At 39.5% G+C, this 19,750-nt stretch overlaps 1 long non-coding RNA gene across 1 annotated transcript in view; it reads left to right on the forward strand.

Moving 5' to 3' along the window:
* LOC106508433 overlaps positions 1-19,750 on the forward strand; it is a 661,471-nt gene that overhangs the window by 581,475 nt on the left and 60,246 nt on the right. The window contains exons 10-12 of the long non-coding RNA XR_002342060.1: positions 7,420-7,502; positions 8,437-8,542; positions 10,097-10,175. This is a non-coding gene — a long non-coding RNA (uncharacterized LOC106508433). The remainder of the gene's footprint in view (positions 1-7,419; positions 7,503-8,436; positions 8,543-10,096; positions 10,176-19,750) is intronic.

Below are 19,750 nucleotides of genomic sequence, written 5' to 3' on the forward strand. Positions count from 1 at the left end.
AGCATATACTCTGGCCTCTTTTGATCAGCATGATGTTTGTGATATTTTTTTCCCACTATATATTCTTTAGTATGGCAGTAAATAGTTCGTTGCTGAATAGTATTCCATTATAAATATCCAAAATTTGTTATCCAAACCCTCATATATTTTCCCATTTTTCTAACTGGATTTATAGGTTTTCTCTTGGGGTTTGATAATGCTTTATATATTTTAGGTACTAGTCATTTACTGAATATGTGGTTTGCAAATATTTTTTTCTATTGCATAGTTTATCTTTTCATATTTTTTTTCCTTCTCTTTTTAGGGCTGCACTTGTGGCCTATGGAAGTTCCCAGGCTAGGGGTAAAATCAAAGCTGTAGCTGCCAGCCTGTGCCACAGCCACAGCAACGCCAGATCTGAGCCATATCCACAACCTACACTAGAGCTCATGGCAACGCCAGATCCTCAACCCACTGAGTGAGGACAGGGATCGAGCCCAAGTCCTCACAGATGCTAGCTGAGTTCGTTACCACTGAGCCGTAACGGGAACTCCATCTTTTCATCTTTTTAAGAAGAGTTTTTCCATAGCAAGAGTTTTCATTTTGATGAGGTCCAATGTATCTGTTTTTCCTTTCATGGATTATACATTTGGTGTCAAGTCTAAGAACTCTGCTTAATCCTAGACTCCCAAAATTTTCTCCTGATTTTTTTTTCCTAAAAGTTTAATTACATTTTTGTCCATGATCCATTTTCAGTTAAATTCTATATAAGGTGTGGAGTTTAGGTCAAGATTCATCTTTTTGCCTACAGTTGTCCAATTGCTCTGGCAGCACTTGTTGACAAGGCTAGTGTTCCTCCATTAAATTGTTTTTGCACCTTTGTCAAAAACTAGGTCAGCATATTTGTGTGGATCTATTTCTGGGTTCTCTAGTACGTTTTCTTGATTTATGTTTCTATCCCTGTGCCTGTGCTTTCCAAATAAATGTCCAGAAACTTGTCTTGTCAGAAGCAAACAAAGAGACAAAAAAATAGCTTTGCTGGGGTCTTGAAAGAAATTGAATTAAACCTGTAGATCACTTTGGAGAGAATCACAATCTTCACTCTGTTGAGTCTTTCAGTCTAGAAACAGGATATATCTCTTCATTTATTTGAGTCTTTTTTATTTCTTTCATCAGTACTTTTTAATTTTCAGCATACAGATCCTATATGTATTTCGTTAAGTGTATTTTATAATTTAATTTGGTTTCACATATTATTAGGATATAAAAATGAGATTGAGCTCTGTGTGTAGATCTTGTATGTTGTGACCTTGTTGAATTCTTTGATTCTAGGAATGATTTTTTTTTTCCCTTGGGATTTTCTTCATAGCCAACCATGTCATCTGCAAAGAGAAATCATTTCATTTAGTCTTTTCCAATCTATATGTTTTCATTTCTTTTTCTCAACTTAGTTCAGTGGCTAGAAGTTCCAATAAAATATTGAATAAAATGATAAGGGTGGGTGTCCTTCCCTTGTTCCTGAGCTTAGAGGAAAAGCATTCAGTTCTGCACCATTAAGTAAGGTGTTAGTTGTAGGATTTTTGTAAATGCTACTTAACAAGGTGAAGTAGTTCCTTAACTTACTGAAAGGTTTTATCATGAGTGGGTGTTGGATTTGTTAAATGCTTTTTCTGTGTCAACTGACATGGTTTTTCTTGATTTGTAACAATTTTGTTGATATGATGAATTACATTGATCAATTTTGGAATGATGAACCAGCCTTGCTTACCTGGAATAAACCCACTTGGTCATAGAGTATGGTGTATAATTCTTTTAAATCATGCTTAGGTTTGATTTGGGAGTGTTTTATTGAGGATATCTTTCCTTCTTTCACTAAATTCACAAGAGAGATTGATCTGTAGTTTCTCTTTTTTTAATTTTTATTTTTTTCCATTATAGTTGGTTTACAGTGTTCTGCCAATTTTCTACTGTACAGCATAGTGACCCAGTCACACATATACACACACACATACATTCTTTTTCTTACATTATCTTCCATCATGCTCCATCACAAGTGACTATATATAGTTCCCAGTGCTACACAGCGGGATCTCATTGCTTATCCACTCCAAAGGCAATAGTTTGCATCTATTAACCCCAGAGTCTCAGTCCCTCCTCCTCCTCCTTGGCAACCACAAGTCTGTTCTCCAAGTCCATGTTTCTTTTCTGTGGAAAGGTTCATTTTTGCCATATATTAGATTCCAGATATGAGTGATGCCACATGGTATTTGTCTTTCTTTTTCTGACTTACTTCACTTAGTATAAGAGTCTCTGGTTCCATCCATGTTGCTGCAAATGGCATTATTTTGTTCTTTTTTATGGGTGAGTGGTATTACATTGTGTATATATACCACATCTTCTTAATCCATTCATCTGGTGAAGGACGTTTAGGTTGTTCCCATGTCTTGGCTATTGTGAATAGTGCTGCAGTGAACATGCAGGTGCATGTGTCTTTTTCAAGGAAAGTTTTGTCCGGATATATGCCCAAGAGTGGAATTGCTGGGTCATATGGTAGTTCCACATTTAGTTTTCTGAGACACCTCCATACAGTACCTCCATACTGTTCTCCATATGGTTGTATCAATTTACATTCCCACCAACGGTGTAATTTCTTTTGTGACTATATCTGTCTGATTTTGTTGTCAGTATAATACTGGCCTGATAAAATGAGTTGAAAAGTATTCCTTGTTCTCTTCTCTGAAAAAGGTTATGTAAAATTGGTGTTAATTAGAAGTGTTTGGTATAATTCTCCACTTAAAACATCCGAGTCTGGAAATATATTTTTTATTAGTGTTTTCATTATGAATTCAATTTTTAAAATTATTGTGGGGCTATTTGGATTATCTCTCATTTTGGTTGAATTTTGGTAATTTGAGGTTTTTCAAGTCATTGATTAATTTCTTCTCTAAGTTGCCCACCTTATGATCATAATATTGTTCACAATATTCCATTATCTTTCTTTCTTTCTTTCTTTCTTTTTAGGGATGTACCCATGGCATTCAACCCCTAGCCTTGGAATTTCTATATGCTGCAAGTGTGGCCCTAAAAAGCCAAAAAAAAAAAAGGGGGGGGGCAAAAAAGAAAAAGAAAAGCACTGTTTTGATTCAGATTCAATATTGATATTCAAATTCAATATTCAAAAAGTATACCATGAATTAGAATTATGAGTTGACACCAATATGATGGAATTTAATGGGAATAAGGGTAAAATACCATATTTAGGTACAAAATATAATTAATAAATACAGAGAGGAAAACAGTTTAACAACATTTTATTTTTTATTTTTTAATTACTTAATGAATTTTATTATATTTATACAACAACAGTGTATTGGAAAAGAAAATAAAAGACTATTATAAAAGTCTTTTACAAAAGTTACTATTATCTTAAAAGCCATGATAATCTTAACATAAATTTCAGAGCTGGGGCAAAAGGCAAAGACCTCTAATGCACTATCACAATGTTTCTCAAATTTTAATGTCCATGCAGATTACTTGGATATCTTGTAAAACAGAATATTCTGATTTCACACTGCGTAGGACTTGAGTTTCTAAGATCTAAAAATCTCCAGGTGATGCTGATTCTGTTGGTCAGGTGACCACATTTTTAGGAGCAAGCCCCTGGACTTTGCAGTTACTTCTAGGCTGAGAGGTTCATTTACGAGCAATCTTAAGAGCACATCTTAAGAGAATCACTGACAAATGGATTGTTCAGAGAGGATAAGGCAAGATAGTAAGAAGTTAGATGATAAGTTCCATGAGTAACAGTATAAAAATAAACCTTTAATCAGGTAAGAACTCTTTCAAATTTATAATACAAACCACCCAAAGACAAACAGGAAAACCATTCAACAACCACAGTCAAAAATCACAGAAGACCAAACACAGATAACAATAAACATTCAGATGGTGGATAGGCAAAAGTTGAAAAGTTTGATAAAATCCAATGGGAAAATAGGCAATTCATACATTGTTGGTGGGATATGAGTTACCACAACCTTTTCAAAAAGTAATCTGGCATTATCTGTTGAAATAAAAAATACACACATATACTTCGACTCAGCAGTTCTACCCATGAGAAACTTCACTAATGAAATAAACGCAGAAGTATGAATATAACTGTAGATGATAACTGTAACACTTTTTTTGTGTGTGAAAAGAGCTTGGAAGCAACCTGAATGTTCATCAACTAGTCTTTGACTATACTGTGGCATGTGCAGTAGAAGGAAGAACTTTCCATAAATTGCTGCCTTCCAAAGGAGGAATAATGAGGTAGTAAGCTCCTTGCACCAGACCATTCAATCAAAGACCACCAGAAATGCTATTTGGGGAATTCTTCTAGAGGCAAGACATCAGTCTGCGTGATTTCCGAATTTCCTTATGACTCTGCAGTTCTACAATTCCGTACATTGAGCACAGTGATCTCAATGAAAGAAAGGAACAAAAGGAAGGGAGGCAAGTTTTCTACCCTATTTTTATCTGCTCTCTTCATTTTAGAACTAACTTCGGAAGCAGGTTTAAGGAGGGCAATGTTTTCATTAGCATGCATAGAGGCCACAGACTGAAGTTATTTTGTATAAATACATAATAAGTAAAGAAAAAATGGTTATTGGTTTCTGTATCCCTAATTGTGGAAACAAGAACCGTATTTCAGAAAATACCTCCTTTATATTCACAGTCACTAACGGAAAGTGACTAATTTGCAACAGGGCAGAGACATGGTGTCAAACACCCTGAGCATATGGATAAGTGACTCTCTGTGTGTCTAGGATCGATGGAGCCTGATGCCTGCTGCTTTGCCAGGAGCGTGGGCCAGCATAAATGTACTCAGGAAGGGGAGAGAGCCATCTCATTATGTACTGGGTCGGGGGAGAAGGAGCGGCTGGATGCCTGCCTTTCCTATCATCAGTGGTTTGCAAACTGTGATGCTTCCTCAGAGGTACTTCTGGCCCCAAGCAAGCATTTGTTACAAGTGTTTCAAATATATTTAAATAGTTATTTTTAAAACTGTAATTAAAAACCAACTACCAAACCCATTCAAATGTGATATATATCCAATTTTAATACACTGGAAACCATAAAAATATTAATGTACGTTCTCATTGATTGGCTGCTTAACAAGTAAATATTATTAATGTTAATGTAGAAAATAAGTTTGTATATAAAAATACTCTTTTGTCCATTTTATGATTCAGTATAATATTTCATTTGGAAAGTAGGAAATTTCACTGTTAAAATTTTTTTTGATGATCTATGCCCCAAATCACAAGTTGGAGAAAACAGAAAAGGGTAGTGATACTGTCACAATTTCCTTGGTCCCTTTCTGGCCAGAACAAAGCATTGGAATGGCGGACATACAAATTTATTAAAGTGAAAGTACATTTTCAGAGAGGGAGAGAGAGAATTCACATGCATGCAGGTTAAAAAAGAGGGCCCAGCCCACTCTGCAATAGTCTTTATACCCCTCAGTGTGACCTGAGTGGAGACCCAGTTTGTTGTTCTGATTGGTCTTGGGCAGGATACCTTATTTGCATGGGGAACAGGTTATGTGATGGTGAGGTGAGGAATGGGCGACATTCCTTCTCTAGCAGGGAGTGAGCAGCCCAGGCTTGTCAAGGTCAGGGAAGGGGCATTACAATGAGACTTGGCCAGAGGCTCTTGGGTTTAATCTCCTTGAAGGGACTTGAAGCCTGTATCAGTAGAATGAGTGAAGCTTGAAAATTTACTATTAAATGACTACTTCATATAGTTCTCAGATCTTTAAAACATTCTCACCTCCTTCAGCACACCTTACCTTAAAACAAAAAAAGTGCTTAGAACACAAATTTATTTTGTTCTTTGCAGAACCTGATAATTTTCTTCTTCCCTCATTCTTATTTTTTACTGTCATTTTTTTGAGGGAAAGGGAGTACTTACTGGGAGTAGAGTGTTGAGTGTCAGTGAATGATTTCCATGACAGTTTCTGTTTGAAGGAAAGGGATTCTTCTAATAACGCTCAGTTCTTTTTCTATTGCAAACATATTTTGAGAAATTAAATGAGGTAGGAAACTTGCCAACACAGATCTGGAGTCTAAGTGCTTTGGTTCAAATTCTAGTTTCCACCATCTTTAAGATGAAACCTAAGATGGGCACATTTTCTAGGTGCCACCTCATGTCCCTTTTATGCAAGATAGGGATGACAGTATTGTCACCACACGGTTCTTGTGAAAATCAAAGGAGACAATATGCATAAAGTGCTCAGCATGACATCTAGCACATGATAAGCATTCCACAAATAGTTGTGCCACTATTGTTTTCATTCAGTTTTTTTTTTACCTATATTTACTCTAAGAACTATGGGTACCAAACAGAAAAATAAAGAGGAAGGCTTTAAATGTGTGGTCATTTATGCTGTAGACTTGTCATAAGACTTTCGCCTTTATTATTTGATTCTTCCATAAACTGTGTGAGTAGAAAGCAAGGTTCTGAGAAGATACCAAAGAGCAAGTGACCATGATAGAAGGGAGTGAATAGGAACAAGGTCTGTTAACCTAAATTTGGTACTCTTTGTTCTGTGGTGTCCCTTCTGTCATAATTACAAGACAAAGCTATGAAAGTTAACAGTGGGTTGCCAGTTTTTTTCTCTTCACTCTTTCTCATGATGTGGAGTTCTGATGTCCCCTAGATGATAACTCTGTTCGTTCCTCAGCCTCTAGTATTTATTTTGTGAAAAGAGAAGACAATTGGCAATACCTACATTGCATGAAGCAGAGGAGGAAAACATTTCACAAAGAAAGATGTTACTTCAGTCAGGAAAACAAAACAAAATCACCCCAGTTATTTTAACAAACAAAATGTTATATAGGAAATTGGTTAAACAGGCATTGACAGACTGAAAAGGCAAAGGTGGACACAGGGGCAACACAGAGAAAGTAAGCCTAGGAAGATTTCACCTCTAGGACTAGGGGAACAGATAGAATCTGGGGCTATTAGAACCCAGAAGTTTGGAGGAGTAGCCCCTTGAAACCCAGGAGGAGGTGCTTGCGGGAGGGTGTTGGTGTTTCTGAAAGGGGTAGGTTGGAGGGTGGGAGGGGGGGTGGTGGTAAGGAGGCTGCTTCTAAATGGTGCAATGGAATATGATAGAGGATAATGTGAGAAATAGAATGTGTATATATATGTGCAACTGGGTCTCTTTGCTGTATAGTAGAAATTGACAGAACAATGTAAATGAACTATAACGGAAAAAATAAAAATCATTAAAAAATAAAAATAAAACAAAATGTGCAAAGACAACTGGATGTTGGAACCTATGTGGGCTGCCAAGGTAAAGATGTATTATTAGAGTGATGCTTCCAGAACAAGCAGCAAGCAAGAACAGCTGTTCCCTCCCCCTTGTCTCAAGCCTTGTCATTTTCCTTCTAGCACCCCCTATCTACAGAACCTCAGAAGGAGCCAGCTGGCAAAGCAGAAAGTGTTAGGCAGAGTCCCCAGCCTTAGCATCGCAGGTAGGTTTGGAACTGAGAAACAATTACTTAATAACCAGCACAGATATATGCACATATCATTATGGTTAATTGCTATTAATATGTAAGATGTGTGTTATGGGCTGAATTGTGTTCCCCAGACTGGTATGTTGAAATCCTAAACTCCTTGTAACTGTCAGCTTAAAAAAATGCACAACCTGAAGGTTGAAAGTTTTAATTGGGGCAAAATTAGGACTTAAGCCCAGAAGATGGAATCTAAGATAGGCCTGATAAACCTCTCAGAGCTAGGATTTATAGGAGTTTTTGCAACAAAGGGCAGATAGCAGGAACAAAAGACACCTGGGCTCACTGAAATCATTCCTCTGATATGTACCTCAGCTGTCGGGGCCAGTATCCTGAGTCTTCACTGCCCTTGGAGCTCACCAGCTCACCCTTGAAAGGGGCTGCTTTCATAGAATACTGTGAAATACCGCCCCAAAGAGGCAGGAGGAGATAATGTCAGTGTATGTGATAAAGATGAGGAGGAGGTGCATACGGCCATGCATACTTTATACAAAAGTTTTTTGCTGGTCTTGTGAAGGTTACTACTAGTCACAAGGAGCAGTCATCACCATGAAGGATTTTAGTGCTTTTCCAGATATAAGGAGATGCAAGAATTGGGCACATAAAATCTTCTAAGAATATCTAGCTATCTGAAGATCCATTCTTCCAGTTTTCCAAGAGCACAGAGTGCCTCATTCCTGGTCTCCACACTGAGCTCTGCTCACGGGTGTTGCGGGTCAGCAGCTGCAGTGGCTCATGATTTTATCCATGGAGAGGCTGATGGCAAGTGCCAAACTCCAGTTCACATACCCTAGAATGTAACTGTATTTGGAGACAGGCCTTTAAAGAGGTAATTAAGTTAAAAGGGGACTGCTGGGGGGACCCTAATCCACTATGACTGGTGTTCTTATAGGAAGAGGAGATCAGGACACACGGGCAACACAGATCAAGGGAAGACCATGGAAGGATGAATCTACGCCAACTGAAACCTTGATCTTGGACTTCTAGCCTCCGGAACTGTGAGAAAATAAATTTCTGTTGTCTAAGCTACCCAGTCGGTAGTATTTTGCTATGGTTACCCTCGCCCACTAATGCAGTGTGCTGCAGAAGAAGGAATTATTTTATACTGGATGTCTTCTAGACTCCATTATGGCCAGTTGGACCTCATCTCCTGATTTACTACTTATATATTATTTCAACTCTTCAGCCCTTATCTGTCCTCATCCCCACTGGTCTAGATTCTTATAATGTCCTGTTTGAATTATTCCTAACTGATTTCCCTGCCTCCAGTTTTCCTACCTTCAGTGTATTCTAGTCCTATTGGCCAACACAGAATAATTCCTATTACTCCACTGCTTAAGACTCTTAACTTCCTATAACCTTAGAATAATGTTCTAACTCCTGTGCATGAACTACAAGCTGTCTTCCCTCCTTCCATCCTGCCCTGACTTCCTATGTCAAGTTCCATCTGCTAAAAATTGCTCAGAACCCTTGTTTTTCTATCATTCAGCGCCAGGTTGGTTGGCAGGGGGTGAGGGGGAAGGATTTGGGAGTCTGGAGCTATAGAAAAGCAAAATATATGTAAAATGAAAGAGTTAGTACAACCAATTAGGCCTATGATGAGCTCCACCTGGTATTCCATTTCTGGTGGAGGCGCTAAAAGTTGAGAGGCAGAAGAATATTCAGAGAGCTGGCCAGTCATCCAAGTATCACATAAAAAAAATCTACCAAGGGACTAGAAACATACATACCCAATAGGAGATTAATTCAGAAAGGGTGGAAAAGAGAAATTAATAAGAGCTACTCTTCACGAGGCACCTGCTATGTTAGCCAATCACTCCGCCCTCTCTCCATGTTATCTCATGTGAACCTCAAATGAACACCCTGAGGTATTTGAGGTTCACCCTCATCTATATTACAGATGAGGAACTAGAAGGTAAATTAGAACATGCTCAAGATCACCAAGGTAAGAAAACTGCCTTCAAACCCAGATTTATTAGAGTTTAAAGCCCATGATCTGTTTACTGTGTCAAACTGCCTTAGCTATTACTGAACATAGTGTTGTTTCTATAATTGTTCTGGTTATTTAAGCAATAGAATTTTGTTTTCAGAAAATAAGACCCTCATTTTCGGAGTTCCCATCGCGGCACAGCGGAAACGAATCCGGCTAGGAACCATGAGGTTGTGGGTTTGATCCCTGGCCTTGCTTAGTGGGTTAAGGATCTGGCATTGCCATGAGCTGTGGTGTAGGTTGCAGATGCGGCTCAGCGGCGTAGGCCGACAGCTGTAGCTTCAGTTAGATCCCTAGCCTGGGAACCCCCATATTTCACAGGTGCGGCCCTAAAAAAAGACCAAAAAAAGACAAAAAAAGACGAAAAAAAAGAAAATAAGACCCTCATTCTCAATTCACCCTAGGAAAGTAGGTAGGAAAGCAGCTCTTTGTATAAAAAGCAAAATTGGCCTATATTTAACAGCGACCCATGACAGCTGCCAGAGCGCAAAGGGCCTATTGCAGGTGCCTAGAATTTGCAAATCCTATACAAAAATGTAATAGTGCATTCTGTCTTTCAAAGGGTAAAGAGCTAGGACTGCAAGTGGTTCACTGTGGAGAAGGCTGAAGACTTCTTGACTAGTGAAAGGATGGTAATGCTGGTAAGTGTAGGAAGAAACCATAAGAAATATTATTTCTTGAATGGTTGCTACTCATCTAAGTTGGTAAATATTTTGAGTGTCCTCTTTTTAAAGAGAGAATTGTTGAGGCACAGAAGGAAAATGACTGCTTCTTTGATTTGTTAAGTGCATGTGTCTTAAGCAGAAAGATGGGTAGAAAATGAGTAACAGGAATGTGGAACGTAGTAGAATCATGATAAATGGTAAATCTACTGACAGTTTTAACTCTGTGGACAAGTTCAAATAGATTTTAACTTCAGAAATAGTGATATTGGGGAGTTCCCGTCGTGGCGCAGTGGTTAACGAATCCGACTAGGAACCATGAGGTTGTGGGTTCGGTCCCTGCCCTTGCTCAGTGGGTTAACGATCTGGCGTTGCCGTGAGCTGTGGTGTAGGTTGCAGACGCGGCTCGGATCCCGCATTGCTGTGGCTCTGGCGTAGGCCGGTGGCTACAGCTCCGATTCGACCCCTAGCCTGGGAACCTCCATATGCCACGGGAGCGGCCCAAGAAATAGCAACAACAACAACAAGACAAAAAGACAAAAAAAAAAAAAAAAAGAAATAGTGATATTGGAGTTCCCGTCATGGCTCATTGGTTAAGTTATCCAACTAGGAACCATGGGGTTTTGGGTTCAATCCCTGGCCTTGCTCAGTGGGTTAAGGATCCGGCGTTGTCGTGAGCTCTGGTGTAGGTTGCAGATGGGGCTCAGATCTCGAGTTGCTGTGGCTGTGGCATAGGCCGGCGGCTACAGATCTGATTAGACCCCTAGTCTGGGAACCTCTATATGCCATGGAAGTGGCCCTAGAAAAGGCAGAAAGAAAAGAAAGAAAGAGAGAGAGTGAGAGAGAGGGAGGGAGGAAGAAAGGAAAGAAAGAGAGAGGGAGGGAGGAAGGAAGAAAGGAAAGAAAGAGAGAGGGAAAGAGGGAGAGAGAGAGAAAGAAAGAAAGTAAAAAAAGAAAGAAAGAAAGAGAGAGAGAAAGAAATAGTGATATTCAAGTCAAGAGGAAACTGCTGATTGAGAAACATTGAAGATAGTTAAATTCCTGACACTACTAAGGTGAGAGAAACCCTAATTTTTATTCTAATTGTGAATGCTATTTAAATAAAGGGGTATTCTGAAAGCTTTGCTTAGCTGGTTCAGAAAACCTCCAATTGTTAGGAAAGTAGTCTTTCTTACAGATAATCTTTCTTGTGAATCATATATGCAAAGTATGCAGCCCAGTGCTAGTCACCATTGTAGTTCAGCTTTCTTTTCTGTATCAAAACTCTAGTTGTTCAGACTTTGGTTCCAGGATCCAGCCACCATCTGGGTGTAATTACCTAAACTGTAATCACTTCAGGGGAAATAATAGCTTCTAAAGGGCTGTTATTTCTTTCATTAACCAAAACCTATACCTACAATTAAAGTTGATGTCCTAACCCATGTTAAATTTATATTTTCATTAAAATAAGATATTAGTTCACCAGGTTTTGCCATTAGATGTCTAATTATTTCAATGCAGATAAGAAAAAAATGTGCCTTCACCAACTAGATGAAATTATAGTAAAATGGCCAGAAAAACGATTTATATTCAGATCTCAAGAGTAATCAATTTACACTCTGAAGCATGAAATCTGATTGCCCTTTTCTGTAATGTGAAACACCATGTACTACAATTTATTGACCATAAAACTACTCATCCACAGTCAAAGCATTTTGTTCCACGATTTCTCTATGCAATTTTCAAAGAAAGGATTGGTGTGAAGCAACTAGTTACTTCATATGGAGGAAGCCCCACCCATGTTTTTCAGCTCTGCTTGGAAGGAAGACCTCCATAAATTGGTAATGGAATTCTTCAGTTTGCTTTCATAATTTATCTCATTCAAAAATAGTAATTTTTTTTAGGCCTACAAAGTCATTAAGTTGTCTTCCTACACATTCTTTTTTTCTTTCCTGTATTGTAAAGTTAGACATTTTTTTTTTCCAGCTTTTCCAGCTTATTACTGTTGCAACTACCCTTCCTTCCAAAGAACTTTGCTTTCAGGAAAATAGTTCATTTACATTACTTTAAAGACAGTAGATTTCTAAATAATGTCAGATTCACTCCCTACTAATCAATTTATATTCAAACATCTCAACTACACTCATAAAAATTGATGGACTAAATTGCGAAATGTTCAGTAAACTTTTCAAAGAGGTTGAAAGAAGGTGTTTGGATTTTACATAAATAAGGACTTTCATAAAAATTTCCAAATTTTTCATAATATGAATTTAAATAGAGGTATATTTCACTTTCAATCTCATAGCATGCCAATGCTTTCTTTCATTCAAAAACCTGTATGTATAAAGATAGAAATTTTAACTTTTCATTTTCAAAACATTTTGAATCTTAGGAATTTATTTCCTCTTTCAAAAAAATTCTAAAGCCATTGAGCTTATCTTAATTGCCATTTTCAACTTTATCTGAAAGTCATTTTTACATTTGCTTTTAAATGTATTTCTATTTCGAAATGGAATATATTAGGTGAGTATGTGTTCACTGGCATTTGGAAAGAAACAATAACAGTTTCTCAAGCAAAAAGTTTTAGTCACAATCTGAAGAGGAAAGAATATTTTGTTGAAGGTCAAGGGATTTTCTTAATGGCAGAATTTCTCCACATCAAGGACCATGAGAATAGAATAATTTTTAACATAATTATGAGTTTTTTTGAGTATGTTCAATCGAGCATAAAAGCCTTGCTAAATAATCAGCTCTCACCTCTCTTTTACAAGAATCTTTCTTTGATTAGAAAAAAAGCCAAATTTAGTAGTGCTCTGCACTCCAGACAAGTGTTCCTTATAATAGGAACTGTCAGTTATAATCCCTTTACATAGGTTTTAAAGTGTTACCAAGAACAATTTGAAGCTCCTAATTAGATGTGTAAATTGGAATCAAGGCAGATTTAGTCAAATAAGAGTGTTGGACTTTACCTACAATTTGAAAGAGTCCATTTTATGCTGTTTACGGTGTCCTGGAAACTAATATTAAAAATCAATAAATATTTGAGTTATCATTTTTCAAAATTAATTTTTCCAAAATTGTATAATTTTTCCAGGACAAGTTGAGCTCATGAGCTCTCCGATTCCTTATTCCACCAAGTATGGTCCATGAACCCCCCTGACATTGCTCCCACTGGGAGTTTGTCAGCAATACAGGGTCTCAGACCTGTTGAATCAGAATATTTTTAATAAGACTCCCAGGTGTTGCATAAGCATAATAAGACATGAGAAACACCAAACTAGTTAATATTGATACTTAAAAGGGCTAATGACTCTTTATTACAATTTCCCAGTTTCCATGCTGACTCCCGCAGTCCTCAAAGCAGGTGGGTGGGGATAGCCAGAACCCCCACAGCAGCCCCTACAGCTGCAGGGGACTTTGCCCCTTAATTCCAGTGTGTCATACAGATATCATCATTTTCTGTGGGCGCTGCTACATCAGAAAGATCACAAAATGCTGCTCTGATGAATTAGATTTAATGGAGGAATGTTTTGATGGGAAGGATTAGAGATGGAACGTATATAGAACTAGAAAATCAAAGCTCTTGGGTACAGATGAATCAAAAGTGAGGGAAGCCAAGATGATAATGGGCTTCAGTTCTCCAACTCCTTGCATATTTAAATAAGTGGAACTTATACAACATCCAAACCACATCTGAAGAATAGCTCCTGCCTGGCAGATTATTTTTTATAGCTTTAAGATAAATTAGTAGAGCCAAAAACATGCATAAAATTGTTCCACAATAAACCCTTGTCAATGGCAACAGAAGGATCACAGAATAACAATAAAATATACAGTATAGATCACATTAGAAAAAAATTTCTTTTAGATATATTTGTCGACGTATTTGTCCAGTGCTTTGAAAAGAGTGGCTTAGACGTTGATATAAGAACCCACTCCGTAGCAATTATTATGGCTCTAAATGGCATTCACTTTAGTGAATTGTTCAGTTAATATTTTAACTCTCATTCCTTAATATGAGTCTGCCTTTTTCAATTTATATATATATATATATATATATATATATTTAATTTTAAAGGGACAAAATGAAAGAATCCCTTAATCTTGGCTCCTCTTGGAATATATCAATGACTTCCAATTGACTTCTCTTTCCCTTTTTTAAACCCATCATCTACATAATTATCAGAGGAAATGTTTGAGAGGACAGATCCTTTAATGTCATTTTTCTGCCTATACTACTCCAATGACCATTACATTATTTTCTGGTGAGTTTAAATTCCTTATTTCACACTCATGTTCCTTTAGGACTTCTTAAGGCTTAGCTTCCTTTGCTGCCCCACACTCATCATCATTCCAACCATATCACGCAGCTCTAGTTCCCCAAACGTGCATTGCTTTATAATGCCTCATGTCTTTGCACCTGCTGTCGCTCCAGCTATAATGTTCTTCTCCTCCTTTGTTCACTTGGAGAACCCTTTCTCATCTTTGGGGCTTCAGCTCCAGTGTCACCCCCCACCCCCTGCCTTGCAAAGCCCTCTTCCCTTCTTCCCTTATAGTGAGTGTTCCCATGGAACCCTGTGTTTGTTTTGATCATGGAATTTCTCACAGTTGTTATCCAGACTAGCTTCGTGGGTGTTGAAACTGTATAGTTACACAGAACTCTGCTCTCTGGAGGGCCCTGTACTTTACCTAATGTTCTGTTATATGACTGTTTTGAGATTCCTAATAATTTCATCTTTGAATATGTTTTATAAGTGAAGTCCATTGGGACAAGGGAGCATACCCCTGAGCAGAGGAGATACGTGTACTCTGTGTGTCATCCATTCCTTAACTGCCCCATTCACATAAAACATTTGCAGGGCTCCAAAAGCACAGAATTCCATTAGGCCCACAATGCCAAAGACATCAGCGAGACTCAAGGGAAATGCAAGATAAGCATGTTACGTCTACTACTGAGTAAGCCATGGTACCTACAACCCCAAGACAACATCATTTCTATTCCAACTAGAACTTGCTTTGAAGATAGGAAGAAGTTAGAGCTGTTCTAAGAAAAGTGAGTGAGCAAGAAACCCCATCATCTTTCCTACTCTGATCACTTCCCCTTGTCAGCCAACCACTTACACTGAAAATAACATAGGAGGAAAAAAGGTAGGCCAACCCACAGTTCCTTTACTCTCTGCCCTTCATTATTCTCCAGTTAGCTAAAGGTAGAGAGGATATGCCTATCGAGAAGCTTTAAATTTTAGTGCTAATGGTACTATTATCCTGATTTTTGAATAAGATGGTTCACACCTTCATTTTGCCATTGGTCAACTGCAAATTACACAGCCCCCACCTACCCCCGCGCCTGCCCATGTTAACTTCTGCTCTCCCTGTCTATGTACCATATTAGATTAGGGGTTTCTTAAGGGCAGGGAGAGTGTTTTTCATCTTGGTATCCTTACTGCTTACATCCAGCAAGCTCTCAAAAGATGAATTTCAAATGTCAAATGCAGCTAATTTTAATGTTTCCAGAAAGAGGAGACAAATTAAACAGCTCTCTTTCCAGAATGTGTCCCTAACAAAGTACATTTTGTCTTGAATGTGCCAACATGGTATAGGGAGAATAAAACCCATTCCCCAATCAGTTGGATGCTGGTTTTGAAACCTGCTATGTCTGTGGCAGGTATGTTAGGGAGATTCATGTTCTATATAGGAGACATTTGTGAGGTTAAGTCTGCTTACTCATGGAAACAGGATAAAAGATGCATGTGGTTAAGGCTCCCAGGAGATGTGTATACCTTGCAGCATAATAGGAGCTGGGAGATTCACCTCAAATGCAGAGGTGGATGTTTGTAGACATAGACGATGTCCTGCATGGGCAACTCTAGGGTAAGGTAGCAGGGTCTTCATATATGGACTGGGCTCAGCTACAAGGTCAGAGTGTAGCCTGGGTCCCTAGATTCCTATCAAATAGTTATTATCTGGAGAGCTTGTGTGAGGACTTAGTTCCTGGTCATGAGGGAAACCTGGAATCAGAAGCAGAATTCCAAGCCCGAGGGAAGGACAACCCAAAGGACAAGGTAAGACCCCAGCTCTAAAAAGTAGTAGATTCAAGGAAGGTTTCTAGAACAAGACCTCAGAAAGGACCAGATCAGGAGATTGATCCACAACCGAGGCCAAGAATGGCATGGGGAACAAACAAGCAGGAACACTGGTGGGTTCAAGCACATAGTTGGGGCATGACACAGAACCTAGGTGACCTAGGGGCCAAAGAAATTACAGGAATGGAGAGGAAGAACACAGGGAAGAAGTACAAAACTTAGAGGGGAAACATAATTCAGTTGGAGAAATAAGACAAATATATGTGAAACAAAATAGAATTGAACTCAGCATAATGTATTAGAACCAAATAATGGAATTCATTTTTTAAGTAGTATGGAAATCAGTGTGGGTTGGAGAAGTGAGTGAAGGCTTCCTGGAGGAGGCGGCATGAGACATGAATGTTCAAGGAAGAGAGACTCAGTCCAGGCAGGAGGAATGTAAGGAGCACACAGGAAACTGCAAATGGGGGTGATCTCGGTAAAGATCTGTGCCTGGGAGTGTGGAATACAGGGGAGAGCAGTGTGGTAGGTTGTAGAATGCTCTCCTGAATATGTCCATGTCCTTATCCCCAGAACCTGTGAATATACTTCATATGGCAAAAGCAACAGCAGATGAGGTCAAATCAAGAAGTAGGGCAAATATCTGTATGAGACCCATGTCATCATAGCGGCCCTTTTAAGAGGGATTCTGGCAGAGTCAGAGGTGATAGAAGCAGAGATTGGAGGGATGTTCTTTGAAGACAGAGGAAACAACCTCAAGCCAAGGAATATGGGTGACCACTAGTTCCGTCTATGGCACAACTGGATAAGCGGCATCTCTGGAGTACAGTGATGCAGGTTCCATCCCCCACCTGGACCAGTGGGTTAAGTATCCTTTGCCATTGCATCTGGATCTGATCACTGGTCTGGGAACTCAATGTGTTGCTGGGTTCCAAAAAAAAAAAAAAGAAAAAAGAAAAAAATTAAAAAGAAAAATAAAAGCTGCAAAGGGCAAGGAAAGAGATTTCCCCCTCAGAGCCTCCAGAGCAAGCCCTCCTGCCAACATCTTGACTTTAGTGCAGTCAGACTGATTTTTGACTTCTGACCTTCAAAACTGTAAGAGAGTAAATCTGTTATATTAAGTCACTATTGTGTGCTAATCTGTTACCACCATAGTAGGAAACGAACAGAGGTGCTAAGGAACAGGGACTAGGCTGCAGAGCCCTTTGTGATGACTGTAGCTGGACCACTAAAAACCAGATGCAGCCAAGTGCATGATGAACTTGCTGAGGGATACTTCCCTCTTCACTGTTCCCTAAGGATCCCAGCAGGGGCGTCAACATGTACCCTGGAGACTGGAGGCCTGACCCAACTGGCCCACAGCACTGCATCCACAGCCCTTGGTGCCCACAGGTTTGGAGTAGGTCAGGTTGGTTTGGAGTGACATCTCTGGTTTGTGGACAGCTACCTTGTCATTGCATTCACACGGCTTTTCCTCTTTGCACACATGGAGAGAGCTATCTCTGGTGTCTCCTTATGCTGACACAAGTCCCAGCCAAACAAGGTGCCACGCTTATGATCTCATTTAGCTTTAGATCTTTCTTAACGAGCTTATCTCCAAATACAATCACATTAGGAGTTCGGACTTCTGCAAATGGATTTGGAGGAGGGACACCATTGGTCATACCAGATGGTGACAATCAGGAAAGCACCATCTTTTACTTTGAGGGTCTGACCTCATAATTACTATTGTTATGAAGACCATATCAGGAAGCATTATGAAAAATACTTTCAGAACACCTTTTAAGGTGTCTGCATTCTCCAGACTTTCCTAAGGCCGCATTCTGCCCCTGGGGATTTCACCCATCTGCCCTAAGAAAGAGGAGACCATATCACATACTCTCACCTTTTCCTTGTCACCTTGGTGAAAGGCTAATTACAGCAAGTACAATAGAAGAAATATTATCTTTTTGTAAAAACCATGCAGCTGGAGGCCTGCTGTCAGGATGTAATTATACAAACAGGAATTGCTCTCAAGCAGGACATGAAGGTTACCATCCCAGCCACATGAAGTGTCTAGGGAGCTCCTCTAATTACCACCGACTAGAGATTCAGTCTTATATCTCTTTCCAATAACGTCAGCAGCAGCAGTGACAGCCTGCACCTTCCAACATCACACTCCTTCATTAGTTTGCTCTGACTCAGCCTCCTCACATCCTACCACCCAGTAAGCCTCATCGAGTGATTTATCTTTCCATGGACTGGGTAGCACTTAAGTCACTGCCTTTTTTCCTTCCTTATTTCCTACCAAATAATTATCAAGTGGCTCCTCCGTGCAAGGACATTCATATGTGCTATTTTTATTTTCTTCAGCCTCATTGTAACCTGACTCAGGAGACCTCACCCATCTATAAATGAGTTAAGTGAGGAGCAAAGCAGCTCTGTGGTTCAACACTGGCATTGAGTCATCCCGTGGGCATCTGCAGGGATGGAAGGGGAAGGGAAGAGGAAGAGAGGGATGGAGGAAGGAAGACAAGGGAAGAAATCTGGGGCATAGGGCAGGGGAGGGGGAGCAGCAGTACTGTCAGCTGAGCCTCATCTCTGCCATCCCTCAGAGTCAATGTGGGCTTTCACATCCCCCAGAGATGCTAAGCCCAAAGACTGATTTTATGGAAATTCATTGTAATAGGAACTCCTACAACTAGCTTGATGAGAATTGGTTAGACTGGCTGTCCAGACACAGCACAACTGTAGTACAATTCTATAAATAAGCTCTGGCTCCTATGCCTAATGAGAGCTCACAGTCAGCCTAGAGGGAAATACACTCTAGCTTTGCTGTAGATTTCCTCTTGTCCAAATTGCATGAAAAGAGACTTTTTTTCTTTGCCTATCTCCCATATGCTTCTCTCCATCCAAGTTGAGAAAGGTCCCCAAATCTCCCCACAGACCATCTAGTTCCCTGCACTAAGACCCCGCTATGTCCAGGACCAAAAAGGACAGTCATGTCCCATTCATGACACCCCTGGGGAAAACAGGCTCCTCCCCCAGCTGCCCCTTCACTAGGACTACAGCCTTGATATTTGGGAAGAAATGCCATGGCCTGCCTCTACTTTCTTCCTCTCTATGGTCTCATGGCTGGATGCTACAGAACAAGCCAATAAACATTGTCCTGGTTCTAATTTTCTATGAAGAAAGGTGATGATGATCACTGTTATGGACTGAATGTTTGTGTTCTCCCCAAACTCACATGTGATGGTCTTCGAAGGTAGGGCTTTTGGAAAGTAATTAGGGTTAGATGAGGTCATGAGGGTGGAACCCTCATGAATGGGATTAGTGCCCTTAAAAGAGTCACAAGAGTGCTGGTTTCCCTCTCTGTTCTGTGCCATGTGAGGATACAATGATAAGTGACTGTCTGTAAACCAGAAGAGGGCTCTTATCAGAACCTGACCATTCTGGCACCCTGGTCTTGGATTTCTAGCCTATTGTACTGTGGGAAATATGTATCTGGTGTTT

Source organism: Sus scrofa, chromosome 2 (genome assembly GCF_000003025.6).
Source record: "Sus scrofa isolate TJ Tabasco breed Duroc chromosome 2, Sscrofa11.1, whole genome shotgun sequence".
Taxonomy (NCBI): Eukaryota; Metazoa; Chordata; class Mammalia; order Artiodactyla; family Suidae; genus Sus; species Sus scrofa.